The sequence below is a fragment of the Theropithecus gelada genome, chromosome 18, assembly GCF_003255815.1.
Source record: "Theropithecus gelada isolate Dixy chromosome 18, Tgel_1.0, whole genome shotgun sequence".
Classification (NCBI taxonomy): Eukaryota; Metazoa; Chordata; class Mammalia; order Primates; family Cercopithecidae; genus Theropithecus; species Theropithecus gelada.
In genome coordinates, this window is record NC_037686.1 from 72,434,172 (window position 1) to 72,455,750 (window position 21,579).

The following is a 21,579-nucleotide window of genomic DNA, read 5'->3' on the forward strand; positions in this document are numbered from 1 at the left end:
CTTCTGGTTGTATCTGGGGAGACCCTGTGAGGGGATGAGTTCGGACCTGAGTTTCAGTCAGCGGAAAAAGAAGTCTCTGGAGGACTTGATTCTTTCAGGGCATTCAGTTCTGTGTTTAGCCCGTACCCAAGATGAGATTTCTAATACAATGATGTGTTTAAAATTAACCATATCTCCAGGACAGCATCCAGCTGTGAGCCTTGGTGAAGAAGGTCCTGGAGACGGGCGTGAATGGGGTGGGGCCATCCCTGGACCCAACAAGAGGTTTGTAGGCCCTGGGGATGTGTCCATGGGTGCTGAGGAGACGAGGGGTACACGCTGTCTGGGTTCTCTTCTCTCCACTCCATCTCTTGCAAGGTAAGGAGGGGTCTGCTGTTGATTCCTGTCCTGCCTGTGGTGCTGAAGCTACCCTCAAGCTGGGCTTTCTCATCAGGGGCAGTTTCTTCATTGCTCGTACAACTTCATGCTTCCCTGGTGTGTTCTGGGCAGATTGATCCCCAAGGACATGAGAGCCGAGGCCGTGTTTTTAGAGATAAGCAGCAGCCACAGGGACTTAGCTTCTTAATGAATTGCTTCACAAATCTCAGTAGCTCCCTGCGATTAGTCAAGATATGTAGAGCTGATGGCAGGGAGGACACGAGGTGGCTCGAAGGGAGCTAAGCTTTGTGTGTGAATTTAGGATGTGAGGCCAAGAGCCCTACAGGCAGGCAGAGGAAGGTGTCGGAGGGAGGAGAGGCCAGTGTGGGACCTTTGCCTCGAAGAAAGCTTGCAGGTAAGGCTGGGAAGTGTTGGGAGAGAGCTGTAGTTGATCTTTTTGGTTTTGGATGTTTTCTGGTGGTCCTCTATGACTTTGGAAAATGGAGAGAAGAAGGAGAGGCACAGGCACTGAAGGCAGCAGCTGCAACTGAGAATCACGACACCTGTTGGGGGTGCTCACCTGCCCAGGCCTGGGTGAGGAGGTGCCGGGGCCTGGGTGCACACATGTTCCTGCTCCAGAACTCAGTTGGGGGCTTGGAGCAGGGCAGCAGCAGAAGCTGCACATGGTGAGCGTGTGGGGCACAGAAGGCCGTCTGCTGAGGTTCCACGCCACATAGAAAGTAGCCAGTGAAAGACAAGGAGGTGTCCCAGGAGTGGAAGGGCTGGGGCCTGGAGAGAGGGGAGATGGGAGGAGTTGGGAGCTACCGAGGACACCACCCCTGGAGCTGGCAAGCATGGCAGGAAGGGGAGAGTTGAGCCGAGAAGGGCGGCCGGGACAGGAAGATGACCTGGAGTGGGAGCCCCAGAGGTCCTGCTCAGGGGCCTGCAGACCAGTATGCCTGGAAGATTCTGCAGGCCGATTATGAGGCCCACCAAAGCAGGCGGCCCCCTTCCCGGGCCGTCCTTCAAGCTTGGCAATTGTGTGGGAACAAACAAGGCCTGTTGGGTGTGTCCATTTCTGCTCTTGCTGCAATTCTGAAAGTCGACCATTTAAAGACTGTTTTTGTTTTTTTTGTTTTTTGTTTTTTTTTGAGATGGAGTCTCGCTCTGTTGCCCAGGCTGGAGTGCAGTGGCACAATCTCGGCTCCCTGCAACCTCCGCCTCCCGGGTTCCCGCCATTCTCCTGCCTCAGCCTCCTGAGCAGCTGGGACTACAGGCGTCCGCCACCTCGCCCGGCTAATGTTTTGTATTTTTAGTGGAGACGGGGTTTCACTGTGTTAACCAGGATGGTCTCCATCTCCTGACCTCGTGATCCGCCCGCCTCGGCCTCCCAAAGTGCTGGGATTACAGGCTTGAGCTACCACGCCCAGCCAAAGACTGTTTTTTAAACATATCTTATAATGAGAAATACTTCCCTTTTGTTGTTTTTTTGAACTCTTGACTTAGTGTAGTATAGGATCTGGAAATAAGAAACCTGGGTATCTTGGAATAGAAATATAACAGCTTGTCTGTTTTCTTCTGTTGCACAACTTAAATATGCTAGAGTTAAGTGGGTCAAAATCTACCCGGAGGTGAAAGCTGAGTGGACGTGGGTCCATTCCTCTGTGAACTGGGGATGGCAACGCAGTCTTCAAAGGGTAAAAGCAAATGGACAGGCCTGGAGGGGGACCCAGCTCAGATGCGTTCACTGGGCTTTGGCTGTTTTTATGGCACACACAAAGGTCTGGGAGGAGCACGGAACCCTCCCTGAGGATGAGGTTATGGAGGCTCAGGTGCTGCCTTATATACTTACATGTAGTGTGAATTTTTTCAAGAAAGGTATTGTTTTTATAATGTAAAAACAGATTCCATATTGAGGAGAGTAAGTAGACCTGACAGGTGTGCAGCCTTAGGCGTTAGCTATTAAATTAAATACATATTCATTGAATTAAAAATCAAAAATTTAAATGTTTTCCTCCTCTTATTAGAATATGCCATTCCAAAAAATCCACCATATTATTCTCTCCCCCAAGAACTCCGTCCTCAGTGCGGCTCCTGGCAGAATGAGGGTGAGGCGTTGGAACGCGTACCGTGGCATCACTGTCAAAGTTCCATGTGGCAAATATAGTTTTTAATCCTTGCTTTTCTTTTGTTTTCTTAGTTATTAGCATCATTCTCCCAGATGCTTCCTCGATCACAGAAGTGGCCACTGTGTTACTGGATTAGGCTCTAATCCCCATGCCCTTGGCCAAGTCACATTTATCCTCCGGGTTCACTGGTGCCTGTTGGGATGGTCCTGCCCTGGATGTGTGGAATGAGCAGCCGCTCCTGTTTCTCTGGCACCAGCCGAAATCCTCTCTTCTGCTCGAAATTTTTGGCAGCCTCGCCGGCAGCTCAGAATGAGGCTCAGTTAGGACGGGGAGCTCATGAACCCCGGGGCGCAAGTCCTGGGCATGGTCCTAACTAGCAAGGGCTCCAGAAAGGGACGCGGTGAAAGAAAAGGAAAAGGAGTTATTTTTCTGCTATTGGATGGGTGATGCATAAAATGTTTGGAAGCAGCGTTGCTGTGACATGCCCTTCTGCATTGCTGGCGGGTGGGGTGCCCTCCCTAGGGGAGTGGCCAGCGGCGTCTGCTGGAATCCCAAACACATTCGCCCTTTGACCCAGCCGTACCTTTGAGGGGACCTGCCCTGCACCCCGTTCTCTGCGGGAGCACAGTGGGAATGAGGAAAAGTCCCGGTTGTAACCAGAGCAGTATTGTGAAGATGAGCCTTTTAAACAAAATTCTAAAATATTAAAATCCGTATGAATACTCTGTAACTTCAGAGAATCAGGTCTAGAATAATATTAATAAGAGCGAATATCTAGTAAGGGCTGAATTCTCTGGGGGCCCCATATGGACTTAGTTGTGTCCCACTCGGCTAGATAGACCCAGTACAGGACATTTCTTTCTTTACGAGCCTTTTAAACATCAGAACGGCATGTTTTTCTTAAATGGGCAGATCCTTCTATTCTCAAATTGCAAAGCAAAATGTAGATGAAATGAAAAATCCATAAGGGGGGCAAACAGCATTCTGGTCATGCCTCTTTTGTTTTATTTTCCTTTTTATTTTTATGATTATTGTTTTTATTAGAGACAGGATCTGTCTGTGTTGCGCAGGCTGATCTTCAATTCCTGGCCTTAAGCAGTCCACCCGCCTCAGCCTCCCAAAGTGCTGGGATTACAGGCGTGAGCCATCACAACCGCACCCAGCCTGTCTCTTTTATGTTGAATGCTAGGTTAGGTGGCATTTGTAAATACCATGGGTAAATTCCTTTCTCTTTCTCTCGTTCAAGGTGGATGAAGAGCTGATCATTGAAGTCACCAGTTATTTTTCTTAAGAATATGAATAACAATGGGATTTGCACTCATTATGTTTTCAGAATGGCTTCGCATAATTTTCAGTGAGTACTTTGGACTCTTCGTATATCGACTTTTTGCCTTAACAGCCTGGTTTGACTTAAGCCTGCACTGGGTTTTTCTTTGATTTTGCTTGGGAATGGTTTGATAAAGGAAAATGGATGATCATATAAAATAAAACTCAACATGGAATAAATAGTAACTAGAAGTGAGCAAAATACTTCTATAGAAATAAACATCTTAAGATGACTTTTTAAAAAATTATCAAGAGTATCAAAAAATATAGCAGTCCATTAGGTAATTTGGAATAGTTTTTCTATGAACCCATGATTACGTAAAATTATTGAAACCTCTAAAGAAATGTCCTATTTTTAGGCCGCGTACAGTGGCTCACGCCTGTAATCCCAGCACTTTGGGAGGCCGAGGTGGGCGAATCATGAGGTCAGGAGTTCAAGACCAGCCTGACCAACATGGTGAAACCCCGTGTCTACTAAAAATACAAAAATTGGCCAGGCATGGTGGCACGCACTGTAGTCCCAGCTACTCAGGAGGCTGAGGCAGGAGAATTGTTTGAACCCGGGAGGGGGAGGTTGCAGTGAGCCAGGATCGTGCCACTGCACTCCAGCCTGGGTAACAGAGTGAGACTCTGTCTCAAAAAAAATAATAAAATAAATAAATTAATTAATTAATTAATTTTTAAAAAGAAATGTCCTATTTGGAAACCAAATTTTCTTTTTGGAAGGCCCCCACCTTGTGTTCAGTCAAAAATTAGTTGGCAAGACAGGGACTTCTAAGCAAGTTATTTTTGTAGTTGTGCTTCGAATATCTGTGGAATATTAGCTGACACAAAGCAGATTTTTCGTGTTAGATATTGGAATAAAGAGAGTTGCTCCTTACCACAAATGTATAACGTTTCTCTACTGGCATCACGTTGTGCTAAACCCACTATTGGGTTAAATATATGAACTTTGGTGTTGTCTTTATTTATAACTCAAATACTTCAAAAGGACAGCTCTAGAGAAGGTAAAATTTCACAAGACTAAACCTTGGGATACCCAAAGTATTACAGTACAAAGACTTACATTTAAATGGAAAAGCAAGAAGTGTGGACTGAAAGCTCTGAATATATCACCAACAGCAGCCCTGTAGGTGGATCCAGGGTTTGCAGCTTTGATCTTGAGGTGAGGGGGCAGCCAGTCATGCACGAAGCCTACATTTGTGTTCATCGCTGCCACACTAGCCTCAGTTGGTCACTCCCAGGAGGGTGCACGGTGCTGCCTGGACCACTGTACACACCGAGGGCTCACTGTGCTGCCTACACCCCTGTGCAGACCTGCAGGCCGGCGCCCGGCGGCAAGCCCCTGCTCACCCAGCCTGAGTGCTGTTCTGCTTGCCGACAGATTCGAGGGATATTCTGCAGACTCTGGGCTGTTGAGAAATTTGTGATCCAACGACAGATGTCCCATTTATGGATCCAGTTGGACCTTTTTGTGGACTGGCTTTAAGGTTTCAAAACACATTAAATGCCGCCTCCCCAGTGTTGAAACTATCTTTCAGGGCTGGGAGTAGCCTTACATCCTAGCCACCCTTTCTTTGTACAGAAAGTAATCCCAAGTGGCCCTGAAGGTGGCTGGTGTCCGAGTGTACGGAGAGCCCAGGGCCTGTGTGCTTCACCTTTGGCATGAGTGAGGCTCTGTGCACGTGAGAAAGCAGCCTGTGGACCTGTCCAAGAGGGCCCGGGTGCCAGCAGGGATGGCCAGGGTGCTGTGGGATCACCGTTGCTGCCAGCTAGTCTCTCAGAGTAAAATGGGAATAAAACCAAGACGGGATTGGAGCTGGTACTTTTGTTGTTGTTGTTGAAGGCAGGGTCTGGCTCTGTCACCCGGTTGAAGTGCGGTGGTGCAGTCATGGCTTATTGCAGCTTTGACCTCCTGGGCTCAGTTAGTCCTCTCACCTCAGCCTCCCAAGTAGCTGGGACGACAGGTGCGCACGACCATGCCTGGCTAACTTTTTTTTTTTTTTTTTTTTAAGAAACGGAGTCTTGGCCGGGCGCGGTGGCTCACGCCTGTAATCCCAGCACTTTGGGAGGCCGAGGCGGGTGGATCACAAGGTCAGGAGATCGAGACCACGGTGAAACCCCGTCTCTACTAAAAATACAAAAAATTAGCCGGGCGCGGTTGTGGGCGCCTGTAGTCCCAGCTACTCGGGAGGCTGAGGCAGGAGAATGGCGTGAACCCGGGAGGCGGAGCTTGCAGTGAGCCGAGATCGCGCCCCTGCACTCCAGCCTGGGCGACAGAGCGAGACTGTCTCAAAAAAAAAAAAAAAAAAGAAACGGAGTCTTGCTGTGTTGCTGAGGCTGGTCTCCAACTCTTGGCCTCAAGTGATCCTCCCACCTCGGCCTCCCACAGCGCTGGGACTACAGGAGTGAGCGGTGGTGCCCAGCCTGGAGCTGCTGGTCTGACAGGAACACACCACTCCTGTCTCCTTTAAGATGGGCTGACAGGGAAACGGTAGCTCATGTAATTTTCTCGGCATTGGAGGCCGATGTCTGTTGTCACAGAAGTGTGGGGGATTTTGTACATAAGTGTTCTTTATTTTGAAGCAGTCCCAAATGTGGCGCGTTTCCTAGGGTGTCCCCAAGTGAGCATTACGTGAGGGCTGCGCTCTGCTATTTCTCAGTGAAAACTGGTTCATTGAGATCATTACTGGAGTGAAGTAAGTACGTGTGGAAGTTTTGTGTCTGACTGGGGGGAGTATCACTAAAATTAGACGTTTTGTGATGTAGACTCTGTGTGAACAAGGACATTGTCGTGAGTGTCTCCCGGTAACGCGCTGCAGCCGACCGTGGCTTTCCGTTAGCATCCCTGAGTGGAAACGTCTCTGCACTACACAGATGCTCCTCCACTTACATGGCGTCTACGCTGACAGGACCCCCTGTAAGACCGCTGGTAAGGGGGGCGTTACTGAATGCAGATGGCTTTCACGCTGTCGTAAAGCTGGCCCGTTGTGCGTCGGGCTGTTGAGAGTCGGGCCTGTCCGTGCTGTGCTGTGTCCTCAGTTCTGGGTCCACTCTGCCGTGTGCGATTCCGGAGTCCCGGAGCACTGCCACTCCTCCTCCTCTGCTGTGTGGAGCAGCGGCTGCCTCCCTCCTTTTCCGAGGGAATGCTGTGGAGCAGGGGTTCCTTTTTTTTTTTTGAGACGGAGTCTCGCTCTGTGGCCCAGGCTGGAGTGCAGTGGCGCGATCTCAGCTCACTGCAAGCTCCGCCTCCCGGGTTCCCGCCATTCTCCTGCCTCAGCCTCCCGAGTAGCTGGGATTACAGGCGCCCACAACCGCGCCCGGCTAATTTTTTGTATTTTTAGTAGAGACGGGGTTTCACCGTGGTCTCGATCTCCTGACCTTGTGATCCGCCCGCCTCGGCCTCCCAAAGTGCTGGGATTACAGGCGTGAGCCACCGCGCCCGGCCTGGAGCAGGGGTTCCTAACCAAGCGCTGCTCCCCGTCCGTGGCCTGTTAGGAACTGGGCTGCACAGCGGGAGGTGAGCAGTGGGAGAGTGAGTGAAGCTTCCTCTGTATTTGCAGCTGCTCCCATCACTGGTGCTACTGTCTGAGCTCTGCCTCCTGTCATGTCTGTGGTGCGGTGGATTCTCGTAGGAGCGTGAACCCTGTCGTGAACTGTGCCTGCGAGGATCTAGGTTGCATTCTCCTCCTGATAATCTAATGCCTGATAAACCATCACTGTCTCCCATCACCCCCAGATGGGACCGTCTAGGTGCAGGGAAACAAGCTCACGGTTCCCACTGAGTCTACGTAATGGTGAGTTGTATAATTATTTTATTATATATTATAATGTAATAACAAAGAAATAAAGTGTACAATAAATGTAATGCACTTGAATCACCCCAAAACCATCCCCCTGTCCCTGCTGTCAGTGGAAAAATTGTCTTCCACAAAACCCATCTCTGGTGCCAAAGAGGCTGGGGACCGCTGCTCTGGAGGCTCCCTCCCTGTCTTCCTCAGTCCTGCAGCCTGGCCTTTACGTGACTGTGAAAGCTTTGTAATAAGAATGTCAATAGAAAGAACACCACGAGGCCGGGTGCAGTGGCTCACGCCTGTAATCCCAGCACTTTGGGAGGCTGAGGCGGGCGGATCACAAGGTCAGGAGATCGAGACCATCCTGGCTAACACAGTGAAGCCCCGTCTCTACTAAAAAATACAAAAAAATAGCCGGGCGAGGTGGCGGCGCCTGTAGTCCCAGCTACTCGGGAGGCTGAGGCAGGAGAATGGCGTAAACCCAGGAGGCAGAGCTTGCAGTGAGCTGAGATCCGGCCACTGCACTCCAGCCTGGGCGACAGAGCGAGACTCTGTCTCAAAAAAAAGAAAGAAAGAAAGAACTCCACAGTTGAGTGGATTATACTTGGGCTTCTGTCTTGGTCTGTTTATGCTGTTATATTATAATAAAATATCTGAGACTGGATAACTTATAAAAAACACACATTTATTTCTGACAGTTCTGGAGGCTGGAAGACTGTGATCAGGGCCCTGCAGCTCTGAGGTCTGGGGAGGGCTGCTCTCTGCTTTCAAGATGGCCCCTTGTTGCTTTGTCCTCTGTGGGGAAGGGATGCTGTGTCCTCACATGGTAGAAAGCAGACGGGGAAAAGGACCTGCCTAGTTCCCACCAGCCCTTTCATAAGGTAACAAATCCCATTCCTGAAGGCTCTGACCTTGTGACTCAGTCACCCCTAAAGGCCCCACCTGTTAATACTATCACTTTGCCACTCACGTTTCAACACATACATTTGGGGGGACATTTGGACCATGGTAGCATTTGTCTTTTTATTGCTTATAGACTGTGTTCTGAAAAAATGAAAAATGATTTTGACACAAACCAATGCTTTTGAAATATTCTAATATGTTTATCTGGAATATGCCTCTTAAAGAAAACTGAAGGGCCAGGTGTGGTGGTTCATGCCCGTAATCTGAGCACTTTGGGAGGCTGAGGCAGAGAATTGCTTGAGATCAGTCAGGAGTTGGCCACCAGCCGAGGCAACATACCCAATCTTCAAAAAAAAAAAAAAAAAAATTAGCTGGGCCTGGTGGCACACGCCTGTAGTCCCAGCTATTTGGGAGACTGAGGCAGGAAAATTGCTCGAGTCGCAGAGTTCAAGGCAGCCGTGAGCTGTGATTGCACCACTGCACTCCAGCCTGGGCAATAACAACCCTGTCTCTAAAAAACAAACAAAAAGCCTGAAATGTTTAGCTTTTCGTTGATTTTCGTGATTTTTCCTGGTGACCTCAGACCTTCTCCTTTTGTCATGAGGGGAGATTTCCTGGCATGGTGCTCCCGGGGTTTTGTGCTTCCTCTGAGTGGCCTGGCTGTCTCTGGTTCTTGGTCACTAGGGATGAAGGATCGTTTCACTGGCTCACTTGTGAGCTGTTCCCTGGAGGGGCGTGGACAGGCACACGCGGCTCTGGAGGTACTTGGTGGGCAGCCTGGCCTCCAGCGGCTGGTGCCACCTCCCTTTGCTTCCTGTACCCCCAGGATTTCGCCAGACCCGCCTGGCAGCCAATGTCGGGAAGTTGGGCACAGAGCCGAGTCCTGAGGCCTGGGACACTGCCTGGTGAAGGTCACCCAGTCTGACGGGCTCCAGAGCCTGCAGGGCTTCAGCGCCTCCGTGCAGGGCACCCATCGTCTGCTGGCCGCCTGTCTCAGCATGAAGAATTCAGCCAAGGGCGAGCTCCCGGATGCCAAGAGCTTGCCCGTGGTGGGGAGCCGGATGACCACCATGGCCGCAGCTCCCACCCCTTCCACGTGGCATGGCAGACGATCACGCAGCCTGGGCTCAGAGGAGCTCACATCACGTACATGGCACCCTCGGCTGTTGGGGAAGACCTTTAAAGACGAGGGGACAAGGCCTTCTTCCAGGGCACTGGGCCAGCGTCCTCAGAGGCCGGGGGCCCCTCGTGCTGGTCCTGGGCGAGGAGCTGAAAGGTCATCTAAGGGCCTCGGCCTCCTCCAGACACCAAGGGAACCAAGAGAACCACACAGAATCCTCAGCTGTGTGGACCATTGACCTTAGAGAAATTCCGATCATCTTTTTCCTGCCGGATCCTGCCTGTAGAGGGCCGGGAAAGGCTCTAGAAAAGGGACGTCTTGTGATCCAACTGTGGCTCCAGTTCCATATCTTGATCACTGCAGGGAGGGAATCTGGGGGTCCTTGCGGGCCCACAGGAGACGCACTCTGCTACTCAGACCTAGAGTCCAGATGCTTGTAGGACCTGAGCAATGTTTAAGTATTTACTTAAAACAAAAGAATTGTGTTTCTGTACTTAGGCACTAACTGCTCTTTTGCACCACCGAGTACTTGCAATTATGTTCTACGGTGGGGATCTGCCACAAAACAATAAAAACAGGATGCAGAACACCGGAAAAAAAAAATGGGAGTTGTTGAACAGTGGAGTTACTAGGACAGGACAAAGAAATTGAGTACAGGGGCCCTTCCTGGCTGTGAAAGAGTTGAGAAGTGGAGAAGGAAGGAGGGAGGGGCTGAGCCGAGAGGAAGGCACCCACACTGCACCCCACCCGGGGGTCTTCCAAGGCTGGCCTCACCGATTTCCTCTGTACCTTGAGAATGAAGGCAGCTAGTGCCCAAGGGCACAATTAGCTCTTTTAACAGTGAGAGCAAGGCTCTGGGGTTTTTAAGTTGACACTTGGATGCACGGTTATCATTTACATAGCTGGAGAGAGGAAGAAAGCCTGTGATTTTGGTCGGATGTGGTCGCCTGAGCCAGCAGGTATCAGAGCTGACACAGAAATAGGGATTCATTCTCAACCATGGGCTGCTCCTCGCACCACACCCTTCAGAGTGTTCCCCAGCCCCTCAGGCAGCTATCAAGGGACAGCTGATCCCAGAATGGCTAAAGAGCAGCCCTGACCCAAAACCACACGCAGACAAACGGAGTTGGTTTATATTTATTGGTGAACACTAGCAGTGTACCAGGGCAAGGCCAGGCAACACTTTTGCTTCTAATTTTATAATGTAGCACTAAAGAACAGTAAAACCAAAGAGAAGGATAGGAGAAAATCACTGAGGAAGCGAAGAGAAGTGAGAGTCCACATAAGAGAAACCTCACATTGCATCGCACAAACGAGGCTGCGCATAGAATATGTGAGGGTGGACAGAGGTGCGGGGAAACCGTTTCTATCTTAAAAGTTAAGTGCATGTTTGAAAAATGGCAGGCATTCCGCTTTTTTAGGAAAAGGAGTAAAATTTATTAAAAATATGACAATTATAAGGGGCAAGTTCTGAATTAGGTATTATACAGTTTCGCCTTGTTTTCCATACAATATATATAGTTGGAATTTTTGTGAATTACCAGCTTTAAAGGTTCCGGGCCCTCATTTCACGTTTGTCTTCGTCGGCAGTGCATTCTGTGGACGATGAACACAAATGCAGCTGTGGTTGTGCCTGGCCTGCGTGTGTTGAACACGTTCCTGCTGTGTGGGAGCTTCCTACCCAGCAGAGCCTCAGAGTCTGAGTTCTCAATGTGAGCCTCATTTTATTTTATTTTAAAATGCAATTGTGAACTTTCCCCTTAAACAATTCAGAAAGCAGCAGTCTTATGTGGTCTTTTAGAAAACAAACTCAAATGGAAGAGTGTCCTGGTATATTAGTGAACAAAATTTACTCCTGAATATGAGTTTGTTTTTAGTGCTTGGAACCAGCACTTCATGGAAGAGAACAGCAAAAAGGAAGCAGCAGAGAGATGGTGTCCGAGGAGTTAAAAGTTATTTTAATTACAGCAGGCAACTTGGGAAGACTGTTTCATGGTGTCAGAAGTCTATATGACAGGAAGGTAAGAGAGTATCTCAAAGGAGGAAGAGGAAGGAGAGATGTGGTAGGTGAAGTTGTAATGTGATTTAATGATGGCTGAGAACTTGTACAAAACCCAGAAAATGAAGATAAATTAGATATGAAGGAAGAAAAAGGTCAAAGATGAGATTGTAAAACTGTGATGCAGACTTGCTGAAACTGGAGTTTGGGTCTTAACTGCCCCTCCAAACCCCTCCTCCAGTTTGTGTGAGAGTTTGTCAGGAGCCTGGTTTTTGCTCTGCCATGCCTGGCCACGCCGGGCCCTGTTTTGGTGCTGAAGTCTGGTGTTGGAAGGCTGTGGCACTCATAGAGTAAGACCCCCGTCTCCCAATCTTCTTGGTCTCTCTGAGCTGCAATTTCCTTATCTGTAGAATGAGACAATGACAGATCTTGGATCAGTTGAGCAATTTGTTTCTCAGATTGTTCAATTGAAGAATTTGTTCCTAGATATTTGTACTAAAACATACTAAAACTAAAGTGAGAACATCATATTAGTTAACAGGAAATTGTTCTGACATATGCAGTAAAAGGGAATCGAAAGCATTCTTTCGAAATTGCACCACACATTCAGCCAAAATCCGAGTCTGCCATCTTGTGATGAGCACCTCCCATGGTCTCGCACGAGTCCGCCATCTTGTGATGAGAGCCTTCCATGGTCTCACATTTTGTCCGCCATCTTGTGATGAACGCCTCCCATGGTCTTGCACTTTGCTTAGTGTTTGTTCCCATAGGAGTTGACATTTTGGGTGTGTATGCCAAGAGGTGACACGAAACAGAAATTGGGATCACTGTGGCTAACCTGAGCATGTTGGAAACCAAAGAGAGGCTGATGTTAATGTTGGATTTTTGTGAAAAAAGATTCCTTTCAAAGAAAGACCTGTGACAATTGGTAATTACAGCTAATGTGTTTCCACCAACAGCCATTTTGCATTGGCATCACACCATCCACCATCAGCGTTGCTGACAGGAGCAGTGTTCAGGAGCCGTGGACAGTGGATTGCGCTGCTTCAGGAGCCTGGTGGCTGGGAGGTTTGCAGGCTGCCAGGGGCCTCAGCTGAAGACCTGGATCCACAGGACCCACAGAGGCAAATTGTTCAATTGATCATACAGTGTGAGAATGAAACATTAATTCCCCTCTCTACCTCATATGAGAAATGTGAATTGTCTTTTTTAAATTTGGGAATCTGGGTTATAGTATGTATGAACCAATTTTTTAAACAATGACTTTTTTTGGGGCTCGAAATGTTTTGTTTTGTTTTGTGGTAGAGGTGAGGTCTTGCTATGTTGCCCAGGCTGGTCTCAAACTTCTGGACTCAAGAAATCCCCCTTCCTTGGCCTCCCAAAACACTGAGCCTACAGGTGTATTCACCTTAAAAAAAATTTAAAGACCACTAGGAGGTCAGTAGTCTCAAATGTTTCACTAGTTCTTCATCAAGGTAGGAATGAATCTGATTAAAACAACTTGGAAGACTGTATTCTGGAGAACCAGAGAAAACAGGGGGGAATCACCAGAAATACAAAGGAAATCTGAGTGGGGCTGGGAAGAAGCTTAGCACAAGCCACTCTGCCCCTGGACACCAGGTTGTGTGGGACTGGAGGGCACTGGCTGTTTTCTGTGTGCCCTTCTTGTCACTTTGCTTCTCTGTGGACCAAAATGGAGGCAGATGCAGTTGATTCTTGTGATTTGCCACCGTGAGTTCTAAAAGTCACCTAAACACTGAATTTGTGAATACAGAGCCCTTGCTTCTGGAGAAATACAGGGCTGGGTTCCTGCGAGCCTCTGGTCACAACATTTTCATCAACCAATCAGTACATAACCTTGCTTATGCGTGTTCCTGTTTAAAGACACCTTTTTGAATAGATGTTGGTGATCCCACTAACACTGTGTCCATGGCCAGCGGCCCTGGAACTCACCCCTGAATAAAGCTGTCTCACACGCATTTCTCTGTGAGGCACATCACAGCCTCTTGCTCTTAGAATGCTAGACAGTACGTCAGCACTGGGCTTGGGGTCATTTTAAACAGCAAAATCACTAAGAAAAAGCATAGAAGTGTGAAGAATATGGCGCTATGTGGGCCGTGAAAAGAGCACTTGTTTGTGGCATGAGCTGAAATGAAATGGCAGAGCATCACCTGTGCGACCTCAGCCAGGCCGTGGCCTGTGGCTGACATGGGGGCAGCACAGTGCAGGCAGGCAGGGCACACTCGAAGATGAGCTGTTATTATCAAAGGGTGTGAAATTTCCAGACAACCACTGACTTGACGAATCCTCTTGGGCACCAGAGCACGTGCTGCGTCTGAATTGCTGGTTGGGGAGCCCAGGCAGTCGAGGGGAGAGGAGCACTCACTCGCTTACTGGCAACAAGCTGTCTGGAGAACAACCTGTTTTTACTCCCCTTTTGCAAGCAAAACACTCCCACTAAGGTAAAGCTGCACGGGCAGCACTGACTGAGCTCTGCTTTTCTAAATCTGTTTGTTCTCTTGACCTCGAGCCTGTCCCAGGCTGTTTCTACTCTACACGTTGCAATTCACTCTTAGCTGCTATTCACGATGTAGGTGTGAATTACCACCTTGGTGTCTCTAGGCTGTGAGTGTCCTGCCTGCAGTTAGCTTCTCCCATCTAAGCCATCAGTGCTGTGCTCTGAAACACCAGACCATCTTGAAACCTTTCTCCTTCTTCTCTGAATGACTGTACTTCCCCTTTGAAAGGGATAAGTACAGCAATAATTATATCTTTCCCAGTATGTCTAATTTGTTCACATAGGGTCTCTTCATTTTACTACCTTTCTAAAAAGGATCAGATGTTATACTGGCTTTGAAAGTACTAAATCAAACAAAATATGAATTGACACATTAAAAAGATGTTTTTAAAAAAATTGCAGAACTTCTCTGAGTTTCTAAGGGAAACTTATTGCAAATCTCCAAGAGAAGCCCCACGAGGATCCCCTGAGGGATGAGGGGCCCTTTGGGGTTGTCCAGATAACTCCCCATAGAGAGGAAACAGAAAGTGGTAATGGGAACATAAATGAGGTGAAGGAGCCAGAAAGGAGAGCTCAGGCCGGGCGCGGTGGCTCAAGCCTGTAATCCCAGCACTTTGGGAGGCCGAGGCGGGTGGATCACGAGGTCAGGAGATCGAGACTATCCTGGCTAACATGGTGAAACCCCGTCTCTACTAAAAATACAAAAAACTAGCCGGGCGTGGTGGGGGGGGCCTGTAGTTTCAGCTACTTGGGAGGCTGAGGCGGGAGAATGGCGTGAACCCAGGAGGCGGAGCTTGCAGTGAGCCGAGATCACGCCACTGCACTCCAGCCTGGGAGACACAGCGAGACTCCGTCTCAAAGAGAAAAACCCAATATCATTTAAGAGAAAGAAAAAAAAAGGAGAGCTCAAAGCTAGAAACATTCTTACTTTCTCTTAAAAGAGACAGGGTTTTGCTCTCTCACCCAGGCTGGAGTACAGTGGCATGATCATGGCTCACTGCAGCCTCAAACTCCTGGGCTCAAGCGATCCTCCCACCTCAGACTCCTGAGTAGCTGGGATGATAGCTGCATGCCACTATGCCCACCTAGAAACTTTTTTGAGAGTAATAAGAGCAGGAAAAGGGGCCTAAAATGGAAATAGTAAAGTGCCCTAGAGAGACTGGAACCTTGGAAGTGCTGATGGGGAAATGACTCAATGTCCTTTACCTGAAAATCCCTAGGCATGGATTTCTTATGTGCAGAGTCCTAAGGATACCTGCTAGGTCAGTGGAACTTCCTTTTTTTTTTTTTTGAGACGGAGTCTTGCTCTGTCCCCCAGGGTGGAGTGCAGTGGCTGTGATCTTGGCTCACTGCAAGCTCCGCCTCTCGGGTTCCCGCCATTCTCCTGCCTCAGCCTCCCGAGTAGCTGGGACTACAGGCGCCCGCCACAGCACCCAGCTAATTTTTTGTATTTTTTAGTAGAGACGGGGTTTCACCGTGTTAGCCAGGATGGTGTCGATCTCCTGACCTCGTGATCCGCCCGCCTCGGCCTCCCAAAGTGCTGGGATTACAGGCTTGAGCCACCGCGCCCGGCCTGGTGGAACTTTCATAAACTGTTCTGATTCGGAGTGAAAGGCAAGCAGGCTAGGCCCCAGGCTGGAAAGCCATTTCTCTGTGTTCCAGACCCAATTTTATCCTTCTGGGTGTTGGAGAACAACACAAATTGATATCACAGCCTTTCCAGGCATTTTACTGGAAAGTTAGGACATTGATTGGAAAAGAGCAGGGCTCTAAGAATTGGAATGGGAATCGCTGGGTGGATTGTGGTGCAAATGAGAAACTGGAACCTCAAATTCCACATCATCTTCCTTTTGCTGTTAGAAGCCAATGCTCTTTTCCCACCTGAGTGGATCAACCTGCCCTTGTGGAAGACTTTGTCATGTTCTCATTGAGACAATTAGCTTGCAAGAGCAGGTCGTTCTCAAAGCAAACCCCAAACCTCTTGCTGCCTCCAGACCCATCACCACAGTCAGATCCCTGCGCACCAAGGGGGATGAATGCAAAATCTGACTGGGGGAAAGAGGCTTACACAACATTTTTTCCTGGCCAGGTGCATTGGCTCATGCCTATAATCCTAGCACTTTGGGAGGCTGAGGGGGAAGATTGCTTGGGCCCAGAAATTAAAGACAAGCCAGAGGAACATAGATCCCATCTCTACATGTAATTTAAAAATTAGTCGGGTGTGGTGGTGCACACCTGTAGTTCCAGCTACTCAGGAGGCTGAGGCAGGAGGATTGCCTGAGCCCGGGAGGTCGAGGCTGCAATGAGCCGTGATCGTGCCACTGCACTCCAACGTGGGTGACAGGGCAAGACCCTGTCTCAAAAAACAAAAACAAAAAAAATGATTTGTCCTAGTTATCAGTAGAAACATGAGTAAAGTGTGTAAAAATGAATTTTATTGGTATTAGAGAAGGAGGAAAACTGCTAGATTGGGCTGAATTTATTGATACAGGTGTTCTTGGCAGATATTCTGGACTCCATGTGTTAGTGTGAGTAGCTGGGAATGACTGTGTTTGCTTCGTTAGTTGATGGGCCTGGAGATATGGTTTGGATCTGTGTTTCTGTCCAAATCTCATGTTGAATTTTAATCCCCAGTATTGGAGGTGAGGACTCGTGGGAGATGATTGGATCATGGGAGTGGATTTCTCATGAATGGTTTAGCACCATCCCCTCAGCACTCACGATGGTGAGTTCTCATGAGATCTTGTTTAAAAGTGTACAGCACCTCCCCTCTCGCTCTCTCCCTTGCTCCTGCTCTGTAAGACGTTCCTGCTCCCCCTTCACCTTCCACCATGATTGTAAGTTTTCTGAGACCTCCCCAGAAGCCAAGCAAATGTCAGTATCATGCTTCCTGTACAGCCTGCAGAACTGTGAGGCAATTAAACTTGTTTTCTTTATAAATTATCCAGTCTCAGGTATTTCTTTAGAGCAATGTGAGAAAGTATGAATACACCTGGCATCCTTTGTTCTTGGCAGCACTGCTCCTAAAGAGCTAGGACTCCTCCTGGGAATAGGGGTTCCCATCCATCCATTGCTTAGGAAAAGCAATGGGTCAGGCCCTCGCTCACTCTCTAGAACAGACTACAAACATGCAAATTAGAATTCTTTTAGAAAAATATATCTGGAGTAGTTTGTGGCCAACATTAAATGAAGTTGAGATCCATAACTTGATTTAATGTAGAGGAAATAATTTAAAGGCTTAAGGAGATATAAATGATGTCGATTTATCAAGTGAGTCCTGCTCAAGCATCTTCTCACTAGGTTCTCCTAAGAGAGTATTGAGCACCATCTTTATGAAAGCATGGAGAAACATATTGATATGGTTTGGCTGTGTGTCCCCACCCACATTTCATGTTACATTGTAATCCCCAGTGTTAGGGGAGGGACCTGGTGGGAGGTGACTGGATCATGAGGGCAGATTTCGCCCTTGCCATTCTCATGATAGTGAGTGAGTTCTCATGAAAGCTGGTGGTTTAAAAATGCGTAGGGTTTCCCTCTTTGCTCTTCCTCCTGTTGTCATGTGAAGACGTGCTTGCTTCCCCTTCGCCTTCTGCCGTGACTGTAAGTTTCCTGAGGCCCCCACCCCAGCCATGCCTCCTGTACAGCCTGGGGAACTGTGAGTCCATTAAACTTTTTTCTTTATGAACTACCCAGTTTCAGGTAGTACTTTATAGCAATGTGAGAACAGACTAATTCACATATTAATGAAGGGAGCACTAGTATCCTTGCAGAACTCATATAAACCACTTCTGCTTCATAAGGGACTACTGTTGCACATGCCCAATTTGACACTTCTCCTGCCCCAGCCTGCAGGTGGTTCTCTGGTGGGCATCCCTGATCCTGCATTCCAGAGCAAAGCCTAGTTAGCGCTTCCTGATTGAGTACGAAGAGCTCTGGAGAAAGGTAACTCATTTCATGTGTAACTAAAGCTTCTCTGCACACATGAAATGAAGAAAAAAATAACATTTCTTTGAGATGCAAGTGAACTGCCAGCAATTCTAAGGAATGTGTGTGTGTAGCCGTAGACAGCAGCATACCTGTCTTTACATATGCTAACCCTTTGCCTTGAAGGCATTTATTCTAGTCTGATGGTCTAAAGCCCTATTTCTTTTTCAAGATTCAAGTCAGGTCTCATCTTCTCTAGGAAAAGTTTTCCTATATTTTTCCCCTCCCCATCCTGCTTCTCCTAGAAGATCCAGTATAAACATCCATTGCTTGTTGTCAGCATGAATTATCTTGTCTGTCCTTCTCACTGACGGCCTTCTCTATAACAAGCAGCAGAGTGATGCTCAGTAATTGTGAGTTGAATGCTTAACAAGATGTGACAAAATCTCTATTAGAAAAAGGTGAATAAGTCAGCATAAAAGGCATTGTTTTTGTTTCACTTTACTATTTGGATGAAATGTTCAGATATAAACTATCTGAAAGATTACATAATTTATTAGGAGCTAATAAACAAGGATTACTGCAAAGGGGATAAAAAGGGATAAAAAGAAAATAAAGGAAAAAGAAAATTTCTATTTTGTTCCATTTTAAATCTTCTAATCTGCTTCCCTACTCTGACCTAATTTATAGTAATGTAGCCTCAGCATAAAGACAATCATATCAAAATTTGAATTTGCTCTTTAGAGTAGAAAAATTTTATGAGCAATGTAAAAGTAATGTACCTTCTTTTCTATTACCATATTTAATTTCTATAATAAACTTGCCAGCATTGGTAGAGACAGTGGACTGATCAAAGTCTCACTTTTCCAACCTCTCATATGAGCAGTATTTCCTTCCATCAAAAAATTAGCAAGTGGGAAAGCAACAGCATAATTTTAGTTTAAATACAGTTTTTTTCCTTATTGACAATCATTATACATGGACTTCAATCACATGCAGAAACTGTAGATGCAAGGAAGTGCTTGTTTCTGCTTGATACTATACTGAATTCTGAGTGCAAAGCACATTAGAAATATTAGAAATAAAGGCAGCATGTAGATTCAAAGGCCCAAATGAATCATTATATATATTTTTTACCAGTAGCCAACTGATCTAAAGAACAGATATTTATTATTTATTCAAAACTTAATGGTCAGTCTGTACTTGAGAATAATTTATGTTCTGTTGTGGGATAGAGTATTCTCTATGTGTCTGTTAGGTCTAATTCGTCTATAGTGTTTAAATTCTACTTTTTATTGATTGTCTGTCTAGATATTCCACTCATTATTGAAAATGGGGTATTGAAATTTCTAATTATTATTGTAGAACTGTTTCTCCCTTCAATTCTGTCAATGTCTGCTTCATATATTTTGGAGCTCCATTGTTTGATGCATATATGCTTATATTTATAATTGTTATATTTTATTGATGACTTGGCCCTTTTATCAATGTATAACATCCTATTTTTTCTCATAACTATTTTTTACTTAAATCTGTTTGCTATGATATTTATATAGCCATTCCAGCTCTTTTGGTTGCTCTTTGTGTGGAATTTTTTCCATCATTTCACTTTTAACTTTTCTCTTGGGTGCAAAGTGAGTCTCTTGTGGGCAGCATATACTTGGATTATGTTTTAAAATTTATATTGCCGGCCTCTGCCCTTTAATTGGTGAATTTAATCCATTTACATTTAACGTGATTACTGATAATGAAGAATTTACTTCTGCCATTTTGCTATTTGTTTTCTATATTTCCTTAATTGTATTCCTTAATTCCTCCAATATTGCCTCCTTTTGTGCTTAAACAATTTTGATTTCCCCCTTTTTTCTTTTCCATATAGTTATTTTCTTTGTGGTTATTATTAGGATTAGAGTTAAATCCTAAATTTATACCAATCTAGTTTAAATTGATACAAACATAGCTTCAACAGCATACATTAATTCTACTCCTATCCAGATTCATCCCCTACTTTACATTGTTGCTGCCATTAATTACATATTTATATGTGTGTGACCATTAGCATAGATGGATTTATAATTATTGCTTTATGCATTTGTCTTTTGAGTCACATAGGAAACAAAAATTGGAGTTACAATCCAACAATACAATAATACTAGCTTTTATATTTACTTACATATTTACTTTTACTAGAGATCTTTATTTGTTTGCATAACATTGAGTTGCCATCTAGATTTCTTTTGTTTGACCTTGTGTTCGCTGTAGCATTTTTTGTAGCTAAGGTCTACTAGTGATAAATTGTTAGCTTCTGTTTGTCTGGGAATATCTTGAATTCTACTTCATTTTTGAAGAATAGTTTGCCAGATATAAAATTGCTACTTGACGGTTTTTTTTTCTTTCAGTAATGTAAAACATATCATCCCACTGCTTCTGGCCTCCATAGTTTCTGGTGATAAATTGGCTGTTAATCTTATTAAAGATCACTTGTATGTTACAAGTTGCTTTTCTCTGGCTGCATTCAAGATTTTCTCGTTATCTTTGGCTTTTGGTATTTTGAGTGTAATGTGTCTCATTGTGAATCTCTTTGAGTTTATCCTGTTTGGAGTTCATTGAGCTTCTTGGATATGTAGATTCATGTCTTTCATCAAATTTGAGAAGTTTTTTGGCCATTATTTTCTCTTTCCTTTTTTTTTTTGAGATGGAGTCTTGCTTTGTTGCCCAGGGTGGAGTGCAGTGGCATGATCTCGGCTCACTGCAAGCTCCACCTCCTGGGTTCACAGCATTCTCCTGCCTCAGCCTCCCAAATAGCTAGGGCTAGGACTACAGGTGCCTGCCACCATGCCCAGGTAATTTTTTGTATTTTTAGTAGAGATGGAGTTTCACCGTGTTAGCCAGGATGGTCTTGATCTCCTGACCTCGTCTACCTCAGCCTCCCAAAGTGCTGGGATTACAGGCATGAGCCACCATACCTGGCCCCCATTTTTTTCTTTCCTTTGTAGAGACAGGGTATTGCTCTGTTGTCCATGCTGGAGTGCAGTGGCACAATCATAGCTCACTGTAACCTCAAACTCCTGGGCTCAAGTGATCCACCCACCTCAGCTTCCTGAATATGTAGGACTATAGCTGCATGCCACCATGCCCAGCTAATTTACTTTTTAGTTTTTTGTAGAGATAGGGCCTCACTCTGTTGCTCTGGCTAGTCTCAAACTCCAGGCCTCAAATGATCATCTGACCTTGACCTCCTAAAGTGCTGGAATTATAGGCATGAGCTACTGCACCTGGCCTCAGTTTTCTTTATTTTGTTTTCTTTCTGTTCCTCTGACTGGATAATTTCAATTGCCCTATATTCAAGTTTGCTGATCCTTTCATCTGCTTAATCAAATCTACTGTTGTGCCTCTTTGTTGAATTTTTCATTTCCGTGATTGTACTTTTTGGCTTCAGAACTTTTATTTGCTTGTTTGTGCTTGACACACAACTATATATTTATTAATATTTATTTATATATATTTAT

General features: G+C 46.2%; 1 long non-coding RNA gene across 1 annotated transcript; it reads left to right on the top strand.

Annotated features, from left to right (window-relative positions):
• The first annotated feature begins 983 nt into the window (after window positions 1–983).
• Window positions 984–12,901, top strand: LOC112611383. Its single transcript, XR_003116644.1, has 4 exons — window positions 984–1,043; window positions 3,733–3,840; window positions 11,220–11,341; window positions 12,399–12,901. It is a non-coding gene; the product is annotated as an uncharacterized LOC112611383 (long non-coding RNA).
• Window positions 12,902–21,579: the final 8,678 nt, after the last annotated feature.